Raw genomic sequence first — 17,508 nt, forward strand, 5'->3', positions numbered from 1 at the left:
TCAGAAAGTCTAACACATGGAACCTGGTTTATACTATCTTATTCTGACCCTCATAATAAATTCTATCTAATTGAAAAGACCTCTTCCTATACAGCTGTCTACATCTTACCCTACCTGAAATTTCTCTTTTCCCTTAAATCTTACATATGTAGATTGAAATGAACTTACATTTGAATTTGGAACTGATTAATGAAATTACCACCTACCCTGGGTCTGTGAGGTGCACTGGCATTTTCTCAGAAGTCCATGAATTTTATGAGAACTTTTCAATTTTATGCCTTTATTTCAATAATAATCTAAAATAATTGCTTTACCAGTTACATAGACCAGATTTTTCTTTTGCACTGCCATTTCAAAATTGAAAAGCATTTTTTTTACAGAATACTTCAGTTCAGAATTCACAACTGGTGTCTATGAGCCCCTACATGAAGAACATTTTCCTTCTACAAGACATCTGTCAATGACAAGACAATCACATGTAGCCACGTGACCTCTCTTCCCCAGTGTTGTCTCAAACTGTAATTTAGATTCTTTATTGGAGTTTTTACTTTTCAGGTATTGAATGTTTCATCTTCACATACAGATAGTGAATTCTCTAGGAACAGGAATTATGTCTGAGACTACTCTGGATTCCTGATGCATAAAGCAAGTGATTGGTCAAAAGTGGTTACACTGGTTTTGACTATGAGGGCCTGACCTGATCCACATTGGGTGGTGGGGAGTGACAATGAAGACAGAGTTCCACTAGATATCCAACCGAAAATTATGCAAAGGTAGCACTGAAATTGTTCAAATGTCCCTTATCCTCACTAGAGTGGCATCAACTTGAAGGCCTTTCCCATAACGTCACAGAGCTCTGAAATAATGCTTTTCATACAACAAGAGTTTTTATTATTATTTTCTTCCAATAAGACAATAAAAACTGAGCCTGCTTACTAGTATTAGTACTAAAATGGAAACATTTCTTTCTCATAACTGGTAAAGAGGTACTGGAATAAAAAAGCGTATTGAATTCGATCTAAATGTTGCTGGCAATTCCTTGATCTATGTTAATTTCATGCTAGTGTAGATAGAATTTTAGAAGTAGAATTCTAGAACATTCATCTCCTGTATGAACAGAGTGGTCCTGTGTATCATTCTAGACTGCATTAGTAGCAAAATGAAGGCAGAGGGAGATGCCAAGGAGGCAGGATTAGAAGGAGCAGAGAACCTCAGAATGGGATCTCACCACCTGAGAACTGGGAAAGGACTGGAAAATCACTTGACCACTATCCACGTACAGTGCTTATTTGATGACCTCAAGTGTTTCCTCATGCAAGTGTGCAGAGCTGACTTATATGGATTTGCAACATTTACTTTAATACATTAGTTAAGAACTGGGGCAGCAGTTGACAGCAGAAACCAGCACAAATGAAGCCATGGATTAATTTCCTAGAAGAAAGAATCTTCTTTAACTGGTGCCTTTTCCCTTGTCTTCCTCAGAGACAGGAATGGACGGGAGCAACTAGGAAGCAAGATGGCTGACGGGATGTGAGCTACTCCTGTGGGACGGTGAATGACATTCCTGTCTTCACCACAAGAGACCTGTGGAGTTTCACGGAGAGCCAAAAACTCACGGCTGGAAATCATACGGATTTTACAAACCTGTGACAGATAAATACATAAGCAAATACAGACACATTTTGTCATGTACAAGCTCATTCCAGAGAATGTGCTGGAATTATGCAGGAAAGTAGAAGGGGAGTTATGGGGAGAGATGATGAGCTATTTGCAAAGTAACTCATATGCCTCATGTGTTGACTTGAGAAAAAAAGAAAAAGAGGCTGGGAAGGAAGCTTTAGAAGGAGAAGATAAAGCTAGGGCAAAACGAGCAGCTTTTCTTCATCTGTGAACCATTCTTTGTTCAGGGGCTACTGCATGTTCGGCATTAAAGTTAATTAACACACAGCGCACTACTGCCTGGAATGCCTTACATAATTACACCTGTAGGCTAATTAGGTAACTCTCTGCTGTCCCTTGTCTGAATCGCCCAAGCTACAAATCTCTCAAAGTGTGGCAAGCATTCATTTAAGTAAGGATTGTGACACGCCTGTGAAATCGAAAAGTTGTCACTTCCAACACGTTAGACACACTAACAGCCGAAGTGAGTTTCCCTATATGCTTTTCTCGCAGAAATGGAAATCTTGAGAGAAGTAGTAGCATCTTCCTGCACTCCTCTGGCTTTTCGTCTGGTGTGGTCCACAGATGCCACAACAGCATGCCACGTAGAGCTGTATTTTGTAGATGACAGTGTCAGGCAATCACCCACTGAGGTATTTGTCTGTTACCTATTTAGTTTTAATAGGGTGAAATATTAATATTGATGAACTCTGAGTTGATGGAATTATAGGAAATTTAGATTTTTTTTCCCCTTAGATTTGTCTGGAATTATCTAAGCTTTCTATAATGAGGAAATATCTTTATGCTAATATAAACCTGGGAGGAGAAGGAAAAGACTGGTTAAAGAGTCCTCCATAAAATAACCCTATCCCTAATTTTCTCACACTAATGTATTAGTGACTACCATGTAATATATATAGTGTAACTTATTATTTCAGAATTTTATCCAGATTTTGAGACATTATGTACAATGAAATATTCATCTACAACAAGAGCTTTCTTCCATTTATACAATCAAATTGAATAAATGCCTAAGCTATGCTGTAAATTCCCAAGAATGTGTAACTTTGTCAAATGGGGCATAGATTTTAGAGGCATACGACGTAATAAGAGTTGTAATCAATAACGTTTAATAATGTTATGTTTATTTTTTTTCTCTGACCACTATTTGCAAGTGACACCATAAATCACCCTTGAGATTGATCACTTGGAGTGGCACACCTTTGTTTACAGGTGAAAATGACAAAAGGAACACCATGTCCTCCAATCTGTTGATCATGTGGGCAGGAGGTTCACCAGAGATCTCTACCCAACCTGTTCTGCAAACTGGTGGGAGGGGAGGGAGGACTGGGGGGTAGTGAGAAACGGAATTTAATTGGTTGCAAGGCCTGCATCCACAGCTACCATCGGCGATGCTACCCAACCGGTGGGCCCAGCCAAAGGGATCAGAAACAGGTCTACCATTGCCAAGTTCACACTCTGCCTGCAGCGACTGTCAACTAATGATAGATTAGACAAATCTGATTGCTCTATCAAAACATTCATCTCAAATCTTGATTAGTAAGCCTATTGAATTATGATTAATTCACAAGGGTGCTGCTGACAGATAAGATACTTTATCTGACAATGTGTACTAGTTGCTTTGCCTGAAGCCAAAAAAAAAAAAAAAAAAAAAAAAAGAAGAAGAAGAAGAAGAAAGAAAGAAAAAGAAAAAAAGAAAGGGGGGGGGGGGAAACAAAGCAAAACACAAATGACCGAAGTTGCTGGTAAAATAAACAGTATCAAGTACAACACATTGAGAGGGATAATGAGGCTGCACACGCCTTCTAATTTAGTGAAGAGCTTGTTTGTGCAGCCCCAGCCTTGATACAAAAAAACAAGAGGGATTTAGGGAAATACGCCGAGAACAATACACTGTGAACAAGTGGACGCCAGGGCACCCTCTGACCTTTTCCAGGGGTGCAGTTAGGAGGCTAACTTGGGACTGCTTCGGGAGGCGTCACCCTCGGTTTTGGCGACATCCCAGCCTCTGGAGCCAGAGCCAGAGCAGAACCGGCATGTCTTTCTCAACGTTACCATCCAATTACTCCCCTTGTCTCTGGGATGAAGACATCTGCGCACAGAAATAGTCAGCAGCAGACCTAAACTCTTGGGATTTGCGGAAGGTGGGCTGTTTTGGTTATCCTTGGGGGTTGAAGTGATGAGGGGGAGGAGGGAATGGAGCAGGGCTCTTGGGTTTTGTTCTCTTACAAAACAGTAAGAATGAAAATTTTTAAAAATATTCTTTTAAAAAAATTTAAAAAGTGAATCAATAAAATATTTTCTTCTTTGAGCTTTGTCTGAAAGCCAAGAAACATTCAATCTGAGAGACATACAAGTTTGAGTTTTAGTGCTTAATGACTACATGACTCAGGGAAAACTGAAACAGTATCGCTCATTCCTTTATCAAGCCAGCTTATCAGCCCTGAACCTAAATGTATCAATCAGTCCCCAGGCATTCACAGCTTTGTCGATCCCCCAAATTCAGCTGCGGTTGTTGTTGGGGTGTGGGGATGCACAGCAAAGAGTATGTGAAGTACTCAAAATCTCATGCAATTTTAGATGGTATCATTATCTTTTGCCGACTTTAGGATTTTACCAAAAGCCTAATGTCCTATAATCATGTTTCTCTTTAGCTAGTATTAACCTTTCGGTGACTTCTCTCTTCCCTCTCTCTGTCTCTCCCTCTCTCTCATAACTATCCTCTGTTAATCAATTGTGCACTGCAGATGGGGTCAAGGAAACCTACTTCCTTCTTTGATAGCCTCCAATGTTTCTACTCTTGGGGATAAAAGTGCTTTAAATGGAGTTATATTCTAGGAAAATCAATATATGATTACTGCAAAGATTTGTATTGATTGTCCTGTTGCATTGCAAAAAGGCTAAAGAAAAATGGCATGGCACATTTCCCTTCGATTTCGGTTCCACAGAGTTTGTTCTGACTGTTTTGGGCAAGAAGAAAATGTTGGAACTTTATTTAATGACCTAAAGTTTTCATCATTCAATCCACTCACTTCTCTCCCTACCCTAGAAAATGCTGCATTATCAGTGTACTGGCTGCTCATAGGTAATGCTGGGACTGGCAGGAGAGTCCTGGGGGCTGAAGACCGTCCACTTCGGCAAGGGGGCCGTGCCAGAAGCTGCTGGCTGCCTTCCTAACATCTGCTCTCCTCTTCTCCCTCCCTTGCAGAATCCTGGTTTTGCTAGGAGTAGCAATGCACCTGGCTGAAAAATATTCCTGTTTCCTTTTTTTTTTTTTTTTTTTAAATTTTTTTTAATTTTTATTTATTTATGATAGTCACAGAGAGACAGAGAGAGAGAGGCAGAGACATAGGCAGAGGGAGAAGCAGGCTCCATGCACCGGGAGCCTGATGTGGGATTCGATCCCGGGTCTCCAGGATCGCGCCCTGGGCCAAAGGCAGGCGCCAAACCGCTGCGCCACCCAGGGATCCCTATTCCTGTTTCCTTAATCAAAAGGGGTGACTAAGTGACTACATTTAGCTAATGGGATTCAAGAGGAGACTGCTGGGTAGGGCTTCTGGGGAAGGTCTTTCCAATGGGGAGGCGGGTGACTCAAGGGCCAGGCACATTTGCCTTCCCTCCCTTTTTTCCTCCTCCTTACCAGTAATGTAAGTAGCTACTGTGGTTCTCTCATAGTGGTGAAGGAAACCTGCAGGGAGAAGCCATGCCAAAAGGAGGGCAGAGCAGAAAGACTGAAGGAGCCGTGAACATTGGTGGTGTGGTGCAGCCATCATAATGGCCCTATTCTTGATGGATTTATTTCCCATGAAGGAAACAGAAATCCCTCTGAGGTTGAAGCCACTGTCATTCAGGTCTGTGATATCTGCAGACAAATGGGAGACATTTCTCCTACAAAATGCCTTTTGATGTGGGCCCTTCATGTCATCCTGAGTAATAAAAAATTAGTTACTTCCAGGGCTAATGTCTTAGGCAACGGCCCCTGAGTGATCCAATTACTTCCTGGTCTTTGTAAGCCATTTAGTTGTTTTCCTAATCATTACTGCTGAGGAATTACAATAGTACTATAGTCTTTTAAGAAATGCAGTGTAACTTTGTTAACCGTAGTGGCCCAGCCTTCATTCCCCTTTCATCGAGGACGAGGATTCCAATCTTGTATAGGGAAATTTCTTCCCCCAGGAGTGTGCCGTCTTTAGTGGGACTGTCACCAAGGTGCTGCGGCCTCTTCCACTGAAGAGGTGGGCATGGGATCCAGGCTGGGCCCTGTTAGACTGTGATTCTTGAGTAGATAGAGCATATTCTTTCCAAGAGCAGCACCCTGATGAGTATCTGTGTTTTCCTCCTGCCTGGATCCTCAGAGCTGCACTGCTGCCTCTCCAGCTGAGTTACTCTTCCAGGTTACTGTAGACAGCCCCGTATCTTTCCCAAAAGAGATCCTCCCACTCTCTTGCTTTCCACACCCATCCTGCAAGTTAGCCAGTATTTCTTTCCGTTGCTTGCAACCCAAGAATTCTAACACAGAAATTATTCCCAGGAGGGAACATAAGGCATCCACATTCCTTTTGTTTAAAAGAAGGTCTTCAGAAAGTAATCTCTAGCCTCTACCTGGAGCAGCTACTACCCAGGGGCTCAGTGCTCGCCCAGGGCACGCTGCTCCAACTCTACACTTTGGAAGGTGCCGTTCTCAACTCAGTCACATACAGCAGATGCATCTCATCAAAATCATCTCATGGAATAATACAATTAGTTACAGTTTTTCTTTGAAAATTTTAAAATTTGAAGTCAATTTTCCAGAATTAAGAAATCCAGGAAACCAGTTCTTTGTCTTACTTAAAGACCAACAAATAACTGCCATTATTTAATGCAGAGGCTGGTTCCTAAAAGTGGGAGACTTGGGTTCTCACTGAATATGAGAATCCCAGGATCAGTAAACTAGAACCCCAAGGCTTTGAGGCCCATCTAGGTTGTTCTGGAAATAAGAGCCATTTATTATTCTTTTTAGTTTTATTTATTTGAGAGAGAAAGGAAGAGATGGAAAAGGAGGAGCAGAGAGGGAGGGAGAGCGAAAGACTCTCAAGCAGACTTCATGCTCAGCATGAAACCCAACCTGGAGCTCTATCTCACAACAGTGAGATCATGACCTGGGCCAAAACCAAGGGTTGGATATTTAACCAACTAAGCCCCCCAGGCGCCCCTATCATATATAAATAAGAGAAGGAGCTTATTAAATTTAAGAGAAGGAGATTCTGAAAGCCTCTACTTTACGGCGAGAATGCTCACTGGAGAGTTCTACCTAATGGCTCACTGTGCCTAAGCATTGTAAAATTCTTACTCCATACAAGTAGGAGTTGCTTATGCCATCTACTGACTACTTAGCTTCAACGGTCTACTCCAACATTTCCTTTAAAGATTGCAACTTAAATAGAAAGTAATATTAAATTAAGAGAAAAATGAAATTATAGTAGGAATAATAACAGCTAATCTTTACTGAGTGCTTCCTATATGGCAGACACTATTCCCCGAATATTATATATATAAAAAGTAATACAATACTTGTAATGATCCATGAGTTACTATCCCCTTCCTTCAGGTGGGGAATAAGGAGGTTCAGATGAGGCAGAGGGGTTAAGTAACTTGCCCAATACCATTTAGATTATAAATGAAAGAATCAGGATAAATCTCAATGTTACTGTGATAAAATTATATATTCCTCCAATACTACTGGAAGCAATATAAACTACTATAAACTAGTCCAGGAACCTATTTTAGTAATGTAGGGCAAAAAGCCACACAAATGTTACATCTTTTGCTTAAAATTACACTTCTAATAACGTCTTCCAAAGAAACAATGAAAAAAAAATCTAAATGAAAAAAATCTAAAGAAATTTTTATTGCAGCAATATCTGTAACAGTGAAACTAAGCAGAAGTAACCCAACTTTTTAATAATAGGGAATGATTAGAAAAAAAAATGGTATACAAACTTAATGAATTATTGTCATTAAAATGCATAAGTATTAAATTATGAAGCAACATGGGAAACACTTTGGTATTAAATAAGAAAGCAGGATATAAAATTATATGCATGCATAACTCAACAATCAAGCCTAAATTCAACAATGTATTCATATAGCCCATGGCAGGAAATTGACTTTCAAACCGAAAATAATTTGCGTTAGGAGAGTGGGACTCAAGAAAGGAAGAGAAATGGCCTGAAGTTTCCACTGTCCCCAGATGCTTCTGGATCTTGACTGGGAAAGGCTATCATCTTGCCTTCACTGTAGATTAACTAGAAAGCTACGAAGGAGGGGAAGCTTAGCAACGCAAGGCTCTTTATCCAGTCAAGGTAAATGAAGTTCGGCTGGTCAGGAGAGTAAATAAGATTAGTTATGGGCTCCAGGTCATCCACTCATGGAGGTCAGCGAGTGTGAGATTATTATCCTTGGTAGAAGAGCAGCAAAATAGCATTAAGGAATAAATTAATGAAAAAGGTAGAAGATTATTTGAACTAAAGCCCTAATCAGTTTAGAGATTTCACTCAACTGCTCTACTGGCCATCAGTCAAGCTCACAAAACAAATATGCTTGTTCTCTTAAGTAATTCCAGGAGATCTCCCTTTCTTGCTTCAAAGACATCCAATCTAAGGAAAGTCATGAATAAAGTTACTCCAGTTTGCTGTTACACTTCATACAAAACCCACTGAAGCATTAAGGGGCATGCTACTAAAATAGTAAAGCAGACTATTTATACTCGATGCATAATTGCTAGTCCTGTTTGGCCTTTGATTCCAAATAGAACATCATTCCATATCCATTCAGAAACACCGAATTCACCAACATGCAAACTGCATATTTTATTAAATAAACACAAAGTAGGAGATAATGACATACATTTGTTTTCATTACAAGTAGTAATGCAATATTTCTCCAAGGCTTACTGCATTAGCATTTCTTGCCACGTTCCAAATGCCTTTGAACTTTCTGAAAAGCTACATCTGTTAGCTCCCGTGTATACAGCAGAAAGTTACCAAGTGAATTAAGTTTTAATATAAATTGCTTTGTTCACTATTAAGATTGATGTTGGACACACTGTACTGTAAGTTGCAAACTGCAATTACAATTCGTTGCAATTATCTTTGGTTGTTAATAGCACAAGATAGCATGTCACTTTCTACCAAGTGTATAATTTATCATTTGTGTTTTTTTTCCGTGAACTCTTGTGGTATTCCAAACGTATAATCTTGTTGTATTTATTTCCCAGTGGCCCAACAAAATGCACAGCAAGTGCTGACTAGAACAAACTAAAAAGCACTGCTATTGACAAGCCGTCACTTGAGCAGTAATGAACATTCTGCCTCCACTTTCACCTCAACAAACCAGCAGCTTTAATTTATGATAAAGCAAAGGAGAGGCAACCTCCAGGTTTATTATACCCTCAGTGCTGTTTCAAATAAAGTAATTAGAAGGTCAACAGACAGGTCTGGAAAGCCAAATATAAATGCAACCCTTCTGTACCGACATTAAAAAAAAAAAAAGACTAGTGTGTTCAAAGAGCATTTTATCCATCTTTCTTCTCTAGAGCGGGGCAAGTCAATTTTTTTTAATACTACCGTAACCAATCAGAAACAGTGGCAGCTCCCCTCCTTCTCTCTCTAATTTGCTCCATATGGACGATGAACAACACACCTCAAACACGCTGTCCTTAGGAGAACATGACTAGCTAGTCCAAAAAAGAAAAAAAAAAAAAAACTGCTTTGAATTGTAAACTCAGGACAGGTGATTAGGAATTTTATTCATTTATTTTTAATCAAGAATGAGTTAACATGTGAAGTGATGGAAAGCCTCTGGAGAAGTCCTAGCAGTGTTAAGGTAGTCCACAAATAAATGAGTTTTACAATTCTATTTTTAAGACATTTTGCTTAAGAAAAGAAAGTCTTGAAAAGACATCAGAGGGAAAGGAGTTGACTTGCAGAAAAATTACCCTTTCAATACACTTTGTTTTCCGTGATGAAAGAAACAATTATAATAAATAGCATGCTGTTTCTCAGGAACTGTCTGTAACATCATACTTCATTTTAAAAGTTCCTAATTTTGCTTATGCTGTAGTGTTTACTTTCCTCTATTTTGTTTCTCTTACACAACAACAACATCATGCTAAAAATGCTCCTAAAGGCCATGAAACCCAATGGACTATGACTCTATATCTAGTCCACCATCCGAGGAATCAGACAATTTTAAGGATGACATTAACTCTTCTAAACCAGCTGCTTTCAAACATTTGGATCCAAGGATTACTCGAGTGGGAAATAATGTCCCAAGAATCCACTCCATTTGTCCCCATTAGTCTACTGTTTCTCCCAGCGCCTAGATATAAGGTAGGGTAGGGAAGAGGAAAGAAGGATGGAAGGGTAGGAAGCAGGAAGTGGGGGGGGGGGGGAGAGAAGGTGAGGGCAAGAAGGAGACAAACTCAGAGCTCAACCAGCTTCTGCACAAGTGGAGAAGGTATATAACATGGGTGCTAGGTTTGAAAGACAGTTTTAAAAAGACCAAACTTTCAAAATAATGTGAGTCATTCTCGATGCCATAACCTATGAAAAGTAAGCTATCGGAGGCTATTGTGTCACCTTCATCTGGGATCTGTGGCATATATGCTCCAAAAGCCTTTCTGAAATGGCACTTCGACATATAATTTTTGCTTCAAGTAATTTTTTATCACTGTCTGCCCAAGTAGTTGGTATAATTACACTTGATTATATAAGTGGTAGAAATGTATGTAATCTCATAATTAGAACATGTAATTATGTTGTAAAAATCCCTACAAACTAAAACAAAAAGTATACAAGTACAGTAGGTGGAGTTTTTTCCTTTGTTTCATCTTGTTTTGTTTTGTTTTTTTTTTTTGTCTTCATCCAGAATTACAACTGAAGCAATGACTCTATCATGGCGTGGTAGGAAATGGTTGTATTTTGGGTTTTCATCTACTTGGCTGAAGAATGGGCAGGTTTGATCCAAGATCACCTTGATTATCTCCACTGCCAAAAAATACTTGCAAGTCAGGCATTAATAAGAAGATAGTATCTGTACCCTATGATTCAACTATGTACATGAAATGTAAAATAGTACTGAATTTCTGTGGCATGTAGTAGCTAGGCCTGTTTTTTCAACCCAGGGACATGTTTTCTTACATTGCTGCTCTCTCTTTGTTTTTAATGAAAAATGTAATGCTAATAATTTGTACAATTCGGGGAAAAAGAATGGAGAAATAAAGTAAATTATTTTCAAAACACTCTTTGAGGTGGTGATTTCAGCCCTTTCTCCAATTAGATACAACAAGAAGTATTTGACTGGTATGAATTCCTCAACCCCTCTCCTCCCCTTTCCTGGTCTTTCACTGGAGGACCAGTGAGCAATTCAACATTCAAAATGTTGGGCTGTGCAGTGGAGTAAGACGCACAGAGCCTGAGTAATACAGACTGGAAAGCGAGACTTGTTTCATCAGGGTGTAAACCTTCGGTTCCAGCCTAAGTCCTGACAGTGGCGCTCCTAGATGTCAAATCTCTACCAAACAGTAATTCTCGAACAGGAAAGCCAGTTCTACTTCTTTTCCATATGAGACCCATATACCAAAGGTTTATGAAAATAGAGGGGAGGTCCTGCTTTTTATCTCCAGTGCACAGTACTGAGACAGATTTTAAGGAAAACGTAAGGGAAATACAAAGCATGGTCACAGTACATGAGAACCTTACATGGAGACCAGCGCTCAGGACTTGTGTGTATCTTGCAGACAACCATTACATGCATAAAGTGTTACTATAGCATTCTAAATTGTTCTAAGAGTGTGCCAGAGACTGAAGAAAAAAACTTAGGGTGTCTTGGGAGATTACTGGTTACCTCCCCAACAACCATTCCCTTCTTCTTTGTTGCTAACAGAGCTCCTATTTTATTCATGCATTCAACTCAGAGAAAACAGATGCCACTGCCGGCTCAGAAGCAAATCTTAGTTAATAAAGCCAATCATGGTGTTTCCATTTTCCTTGGTAAATGGTTTAGCAGTGAACATCTGACCCAGATCTGGGCAGAGAGACTGGAAAGAAGGTCAACAGGGAATTTTCTAGGAAGGATTTCCTCACTCTTGAGAAGGAAGCCCTGGAAGAGTTGGTCTCTTTCCATCTTTGCTGTTTCAACATCTGGATGCAATGCCTGGAGCAGCTGCAGCCATTTGAAACATGAAGGAAGCCAATATAAGGGTAGAAGTTACGATGGTGAGCTTAAAAGAGAGGAATCCAGGTCTTCATGACATCACTGGGCCTATGATCATATCACACAGACAGCTGTCCTATTTCTGAACTTCCTGTAACATGAGATCATAATTGCCTTTGTTTAAGCCAAGTTGTTGTCAGAGCACAATTTGATACTGTACCCATTTGTCCCTTATGGAGAGGTAACATTCACATTTTTAGCTAATTATGGAAGAGCACCATTTATATTTTTAGCTTAGATACAAGCATGCCAACACATCTGAATTTAAATCTCATTCACTAAAATTAAATTGGTATCTGTACATATTACTGGGGAGGTTTTTAAAATTTAAAATTTCAAAATCCTTTGGAGCCCAATTTGGCAATTTCTATCGAGAATTACAAAGAAGCTTATCTTGATTTTGGCGCAGGTCAGCACCTCAGGATTTCAGTAACCATTTTACATGTATAAATAGTACTCCTTTAAATCCAGAGTAGAGTATATATTTCCTCCATGTTTTTGAATTATTTCCCTGAGGTAAAAAGTGAAATACTGGATCAAAATTGATAAGCTTCTTTGTAATTTGTAATTTGATGGAATACTATTTATACATATAAAATGGTTACTGAAATTGTTAGTAAAGTGAAAAAATTATTATGACAAGTAAAAAAAAAGAATACATAGAGTTGACTCTTTGTGGGGGAGGAAGGGGCAGAGGAAGAGTCTGAGAAGGAGAGAGAATCTTAAGCAGGTTGCATGCCCAGCCCAGAGCCTGATCCCACAATCCTGAGATGCTGACCTGCTCCAAAATCAAGAGTCGGACACTTAATCGATTGAGCCACCCAGGTGCCCCATTATACAGATGATTCTTGAACAACATGGGTTTGAACTGCATGGGTCCACTTCTATGTGGTTTATTTTTTGGTATATGTAATACTGTACTATAAGTCTGTTCCTTATGATCTCTTAGAATTTTTTAGAGCTTACTTTATTAAAGGAATGCATTATATAATAAATGTAACGCATAAGATATGTGTTCATCAACTGTTTATGTTACTGGTAATACTTCCAGTCAACAGTAGGCTATTAAGTTTTGGGGGAGTCAAAAATTATATAGGGATTTTTGTGCAGAGGATCAGCACTCTTGACCCCTGCATTGTTCAAGGACCAAATGTAGTAAAAGCACCAAAAACAACAACAAATAATCTCAACATAGGTGTATGTTTAAGAGTTTGGAATAAAATCTATCAAAAAACACTTATAGAGGTTGATGTCATGGTTGGAGGTTAGAAATGAGTTCCCTCTTTCCTAGTCTTGTTTTTCCAAACTTCCTAAATAGAAAAAAAATACATATATTCGAAATTTCCACACTACATTATTCAGCTGCTTAGTACAATTTATGGGCAATGACGACTGAAAATGTCTAGAGAGGGAGATTGGGATAGCCTGGGGAAAAGACTGGAGGCAGATGTAGAAAGCTCATTAGCACCAGGATTTCTTCACAAATAGTTGGATTTTCTTTTAAATTCTGACTCCCTCTTCCTTTAGTTCTGTCTCTCTTTCTTCTCTCTCTCTTCCTCTCTCTCTTTTCCTTTCTTTCCTTCTCTTCCTTCCTTCCTTCCTTTTTAAGGAGATGATTATTCCACAATTTGGGTAAGGTGAACAAGAATAGTTAAGTATGGGATGGTGAGTTAATGCACCATCCCTGAAAGCAGCCCACTGGGGAAAATCCCCATTTCTAAATAAGAAAAAGAAAATGCCAACTGCTTTGATTTGAGTGTTCTGCTTCAGAATAAATTTGCCTGGAAGCGCAGAAGGATACAAGGTGGGGGCTGGGAGGTAATAGTGCATTCTTCTAAATAAAAGCAGGGACATGGATGTTCCTTCTAATCTAAGCCAACAATGGCACTATTGACAGAGTCCCAAAGATGCTCATGATATTCCGCATAATTAAGAGGGATTGTTGGCATCAGAAGGACCAGAAATATTCTGTAGATTAACTGCTTACTTCATTGCTAATGACTGCCCAATTTCTTTAGACTAATTGGTGCAATCTACACTTTTGCAGCAAAGATGAAGTATCAACTTGATTTGGTGTCGATAAAAAATTGATGGATGCTTCTGACTGCTACTTCTTAACAATACACGGATTATTACTACTATAATTATCATAAATGACAAAACATGGGCAAGTGGTGATTACAAGTCTAATTCTATCTTGAGGTTTTAATGGCATAAACCACTCAGGCTTTACACTCATGATTTACTACATCATCAAAATCCCTGGAAGGATTACCCTTGGGTGAATGCCACTCATTATCTTACCAATAATACACTGGTTTGGCCCAACACAGAACAAATCATCAAGACTGAGTTCTTAGAAAAGCTCGGTTCAATACATAAATCTCTGGTTTGTGAAGGATGCATGTACTTGCCAAAATCTTTCTCTTCATTTCTGGGTGTTAGGTTGTATTTCAGGCTGACATGTAGAGAGTCTAGGGGTCTCTGGGTCACACGACAGCCTACCAAGCTGTATGCCAAAGCTTGGAGATGCTGTTACTAGCTTGGTTATGGCCAACCAAACATCACCAGAGTGCTATCAACTAGGCAGAGAGAGAAAAGGGTATAAATCTCACCTGCTCCCCACTGGGTTGGGTGCCAATACTAGAGTAGCAGAATACCCTTCTCTAGGGGAAGGGGACAGAGGAAGACTTCAAGGAGGAGTCTGTTGTCATTTTGGCGGGATGCTGTCAGCACCGAACAGCTTGGACAGCCGAACAACAAAACATGTACAACAGGCCCCTGTTGAGGCAGCTCCAGTACCATGAAGACCTCAGACCCCAAATGCAAATTGAAATGCCCCCTTCAAAGTCCAAGTGAGTAACGAGTAAGTAAAGCAGTGAAAGGTAGGGGTGGTGTGCGAGATAGCCCTCTACCATGAGCAGCTACCCACATTTGCCAGCTGGAGGGGAACCAGTACAGTCCACTCTTCTGTCTTGTTTTGTTTTCCAAGAGGTGTCAGACATCTTTCCCTGTAGTGTGAAATATCTCAGTTTTAAAATGTTGTCGGACAACTGCATTTCTTAGCACGATGGTTAAGAGAGTGGCTTCCCGGACCAGACTGCCTGGAGTTGGATGTCAGCCCCTCTAACACTGGGGACACACCACTTCATCTGAATGTCAGTTTTCCTCGTATGTATAATGGGGATAATAACAGCTACCTCACTTCAGGGAGTTGTTTTGAGGGTGAAATGAGGAATAATGAAGGTGCATAAAATAGTCCTGACACGCAGTAACTGCTCAACAGTGGCTACTGTTACCTGAGGCTGGATTTGGCCTGCTGGCTCTCAGGCTGTGACCTCTGCTGTGGGAAGGAGTGATGTATGAGGCAAGAAAAATGGCCAAGAGCAACCGCTCGCAGGCTGACCGTGTGAGTAGGAATTCTGTTTTCCCTACTTGCTGGAGGCTGAATGACCCTGTGAGACATCTTCTGAAGCCTCAGCTTTCTCGTCTAACAAATAGGGATAATAAAACACCTGCTTCGTAGGGAGCTCTGAGGATGAAATTTAAAAACTGACACAAAGCACGTGGCACAGCACTCAGCACAGGGTAAACACTCAACACATACAAATAGTCATGATTCACGTTATTTCTTAAGCTGAATTTTTCCATATAGTCTTCGAATTTTAAATCTTTTTTTAAAAAAAGCTAGTCCAGATTTCCTGCTCTTGTCCCATTCCTTTCCCTAGGCATTTTTGCCATGAGCATAGGTTTATTACTTTATTATTAGTTATGAACCATGAGAGATTCCCTTTTGAAAATTAATCTATGTTGCTTTTTAAGGTGGTACTTCATCTATTACAATTGTCCCCAAGGGCAAAGAACTCTTGCAACAAACAACTCTGTGTGTAAACGGTAGAGGTAACATATATTCTTAGGAGTGAAAGCTGCTATGGTGCTTTGCATGAGACATAATCGTTGTATACTATACTATAATATGTTATAATATGCTAAGATCCGGTTCAAGGGAATCTGCAATTGAAAAGTCCAGTACAATTAAAAGTGCCTGAAAAGCCACGTATGTTTCTACGCACACCCTTCAGGCAGGCTAGGTTTGTGTGAATGGCTGAAAACGGCATTTGCTAGCTGAGCCCTGACAGTGACTGCCTGGTGAGTGTAGCCAACCAAAATTCTCACACACTCTGAACAAAAGGAGGTTCATTTCATGGTTTGCATCATGGTGGAGCTTACTTTGGGGGGCTCCTGTAAATTTCATCTCAAAACTGGACAGGGATAGTTTCAACTGAAGCACGGCAGCCTCTGGAAAACTGAAGGGTATGTATGTGTGTCACTAGCAAAGAAAAATGCATTTCCCTTAAAATACTTATAAGACAGGTCCAGATTATACCAGAAATGCCAACAGGCACACACTGCTGCAGATGGACACCTTCAAGTCACCAGAGGTCCTCTACCACTTGCTTGTGACTTTCAAACACCCCTTTTGGCACATGAAGAATCTTGTATGTCACAGCTATTTGGGAAAATAAATTACGGATAGGATCTAGTATTCTGAGAACTGCTAGACTGTCAGGTATATAGGCTCCTGCTTCCAAGGATCAAGTTTACTCTGTGATTCACCAGGTAAATCTCTGGGCCTCTCCAAACCTCCAATCACTGAAAAGTGAGTCAATTAATACAGAAAAGCTGTGCTTTGCGAATGAAAAGTCATCAGAAAGTTTCCAAGAGAGATTTCTCTAGATAACAATCTCCATAGCTTCTTGTTTTATACCCTAGTCATGGTGCGTATTACAGGAACTGGACGTAAAGTAACTTTGATTTTCTTTGAGATCATTTAAATATTAAAAAGAAAAATGTTCCTAACGCCATCCTCAATGACTTCAGTGTCATCTCCTGGCGAATGTGGAGACCATCTGATGTGCGGGGGTGGGTGAGATTAAAGCACGGCTCCCTCTGGAAATATTCTAATGGAACCCCCTTCTCCTTCCTATGCCCTCCCCTCCAAAAGACTCACAATTGAAAAATGCCCAAATCCAATAAGAGATATCGCTTACTGTTGGGGATGCACATACCACAGGAAATGCTGGGGATAAAGGAAATCTGTGAATCAGAGAAAGATGTTGGTATGCAAGATTGAAGATATACCAGCTGGCCTACTGCTTCAGCTGGTTTCCAGAGGCCAGGAAGAAATTAGTCTCACAGTTCAGTTGAAAGAACACCTGGCCATTCACCCAGAGGCACAAATTCACTGTCGAACAGGGTTATCTTTGTTTTCATTCCAAACACACCTAGGAGTGAAGTTATTTAAAATCCTGTGACTCTCACTGTCCTACACTGCTCACCTTCACAAAAATCAGGAGGTGTGGATGAGGGCCCAGGGATGGGTTGTAAAATATCAGTGTCAATGGGACCCATTTTAAAGGCTAGGATGGTCTTCCTCTATTATAACTGGGTTGGAGCATGTCCTCTTGATTTCCCACATACATTTTATTGAAGATTTACAAATTTGAAGAGCTGGGAGGAAAAGAATTGTATTAAAGCCAAAGCATTAACACTCTGCCCACAACCAAAAAGACA

General features: G+C 40.0%; 1 protein-coding gene and 1 long non-coding RNA gene across 6 annotated transcripts in view; one reads left to right on the forward strand and one right to left on the reverse strand.

The window, feature by feature from the left end:
• The window catches only part of FTO (FTO alpha-ketoglutarate dependent dioxygenase), a 428,971-nt gene that overhangs the window by 117,332 nt on the left and 294,131 nt on the right, over window positions 1-17,508 (reverse strand). The gene's annotated exons all lie outside the window — the stretch shown is intronic.
• On the forward strand, window positions 3,661-10,960 carry LOC144314376 (uncharacterized). Its single transcript, XR_013380252.1, has 3 exons — window positions 3,661-3,824; window positions 5,356-5,531; window positions 10,588-10,960. It is a non-coding gene; the product is annotated as an uncharacterized LOC144314376 (long non-coding RNA).

The sequence above is a fragment of the Canis aureus genome, chromosome 5 (assembly GCF_053574225.1).
Source record: "Canis aureus isolate CA01 chromosome 5, VMU_Caureus_v.1.0, whole genome shotgun sequence".
Classification (NCBI taxonomy): domain Eukaryota; kingdom Metazoa; phylum Chordata; class Mammalia; order Carnivora; family Canidae; genus Canis; species Canis aureus.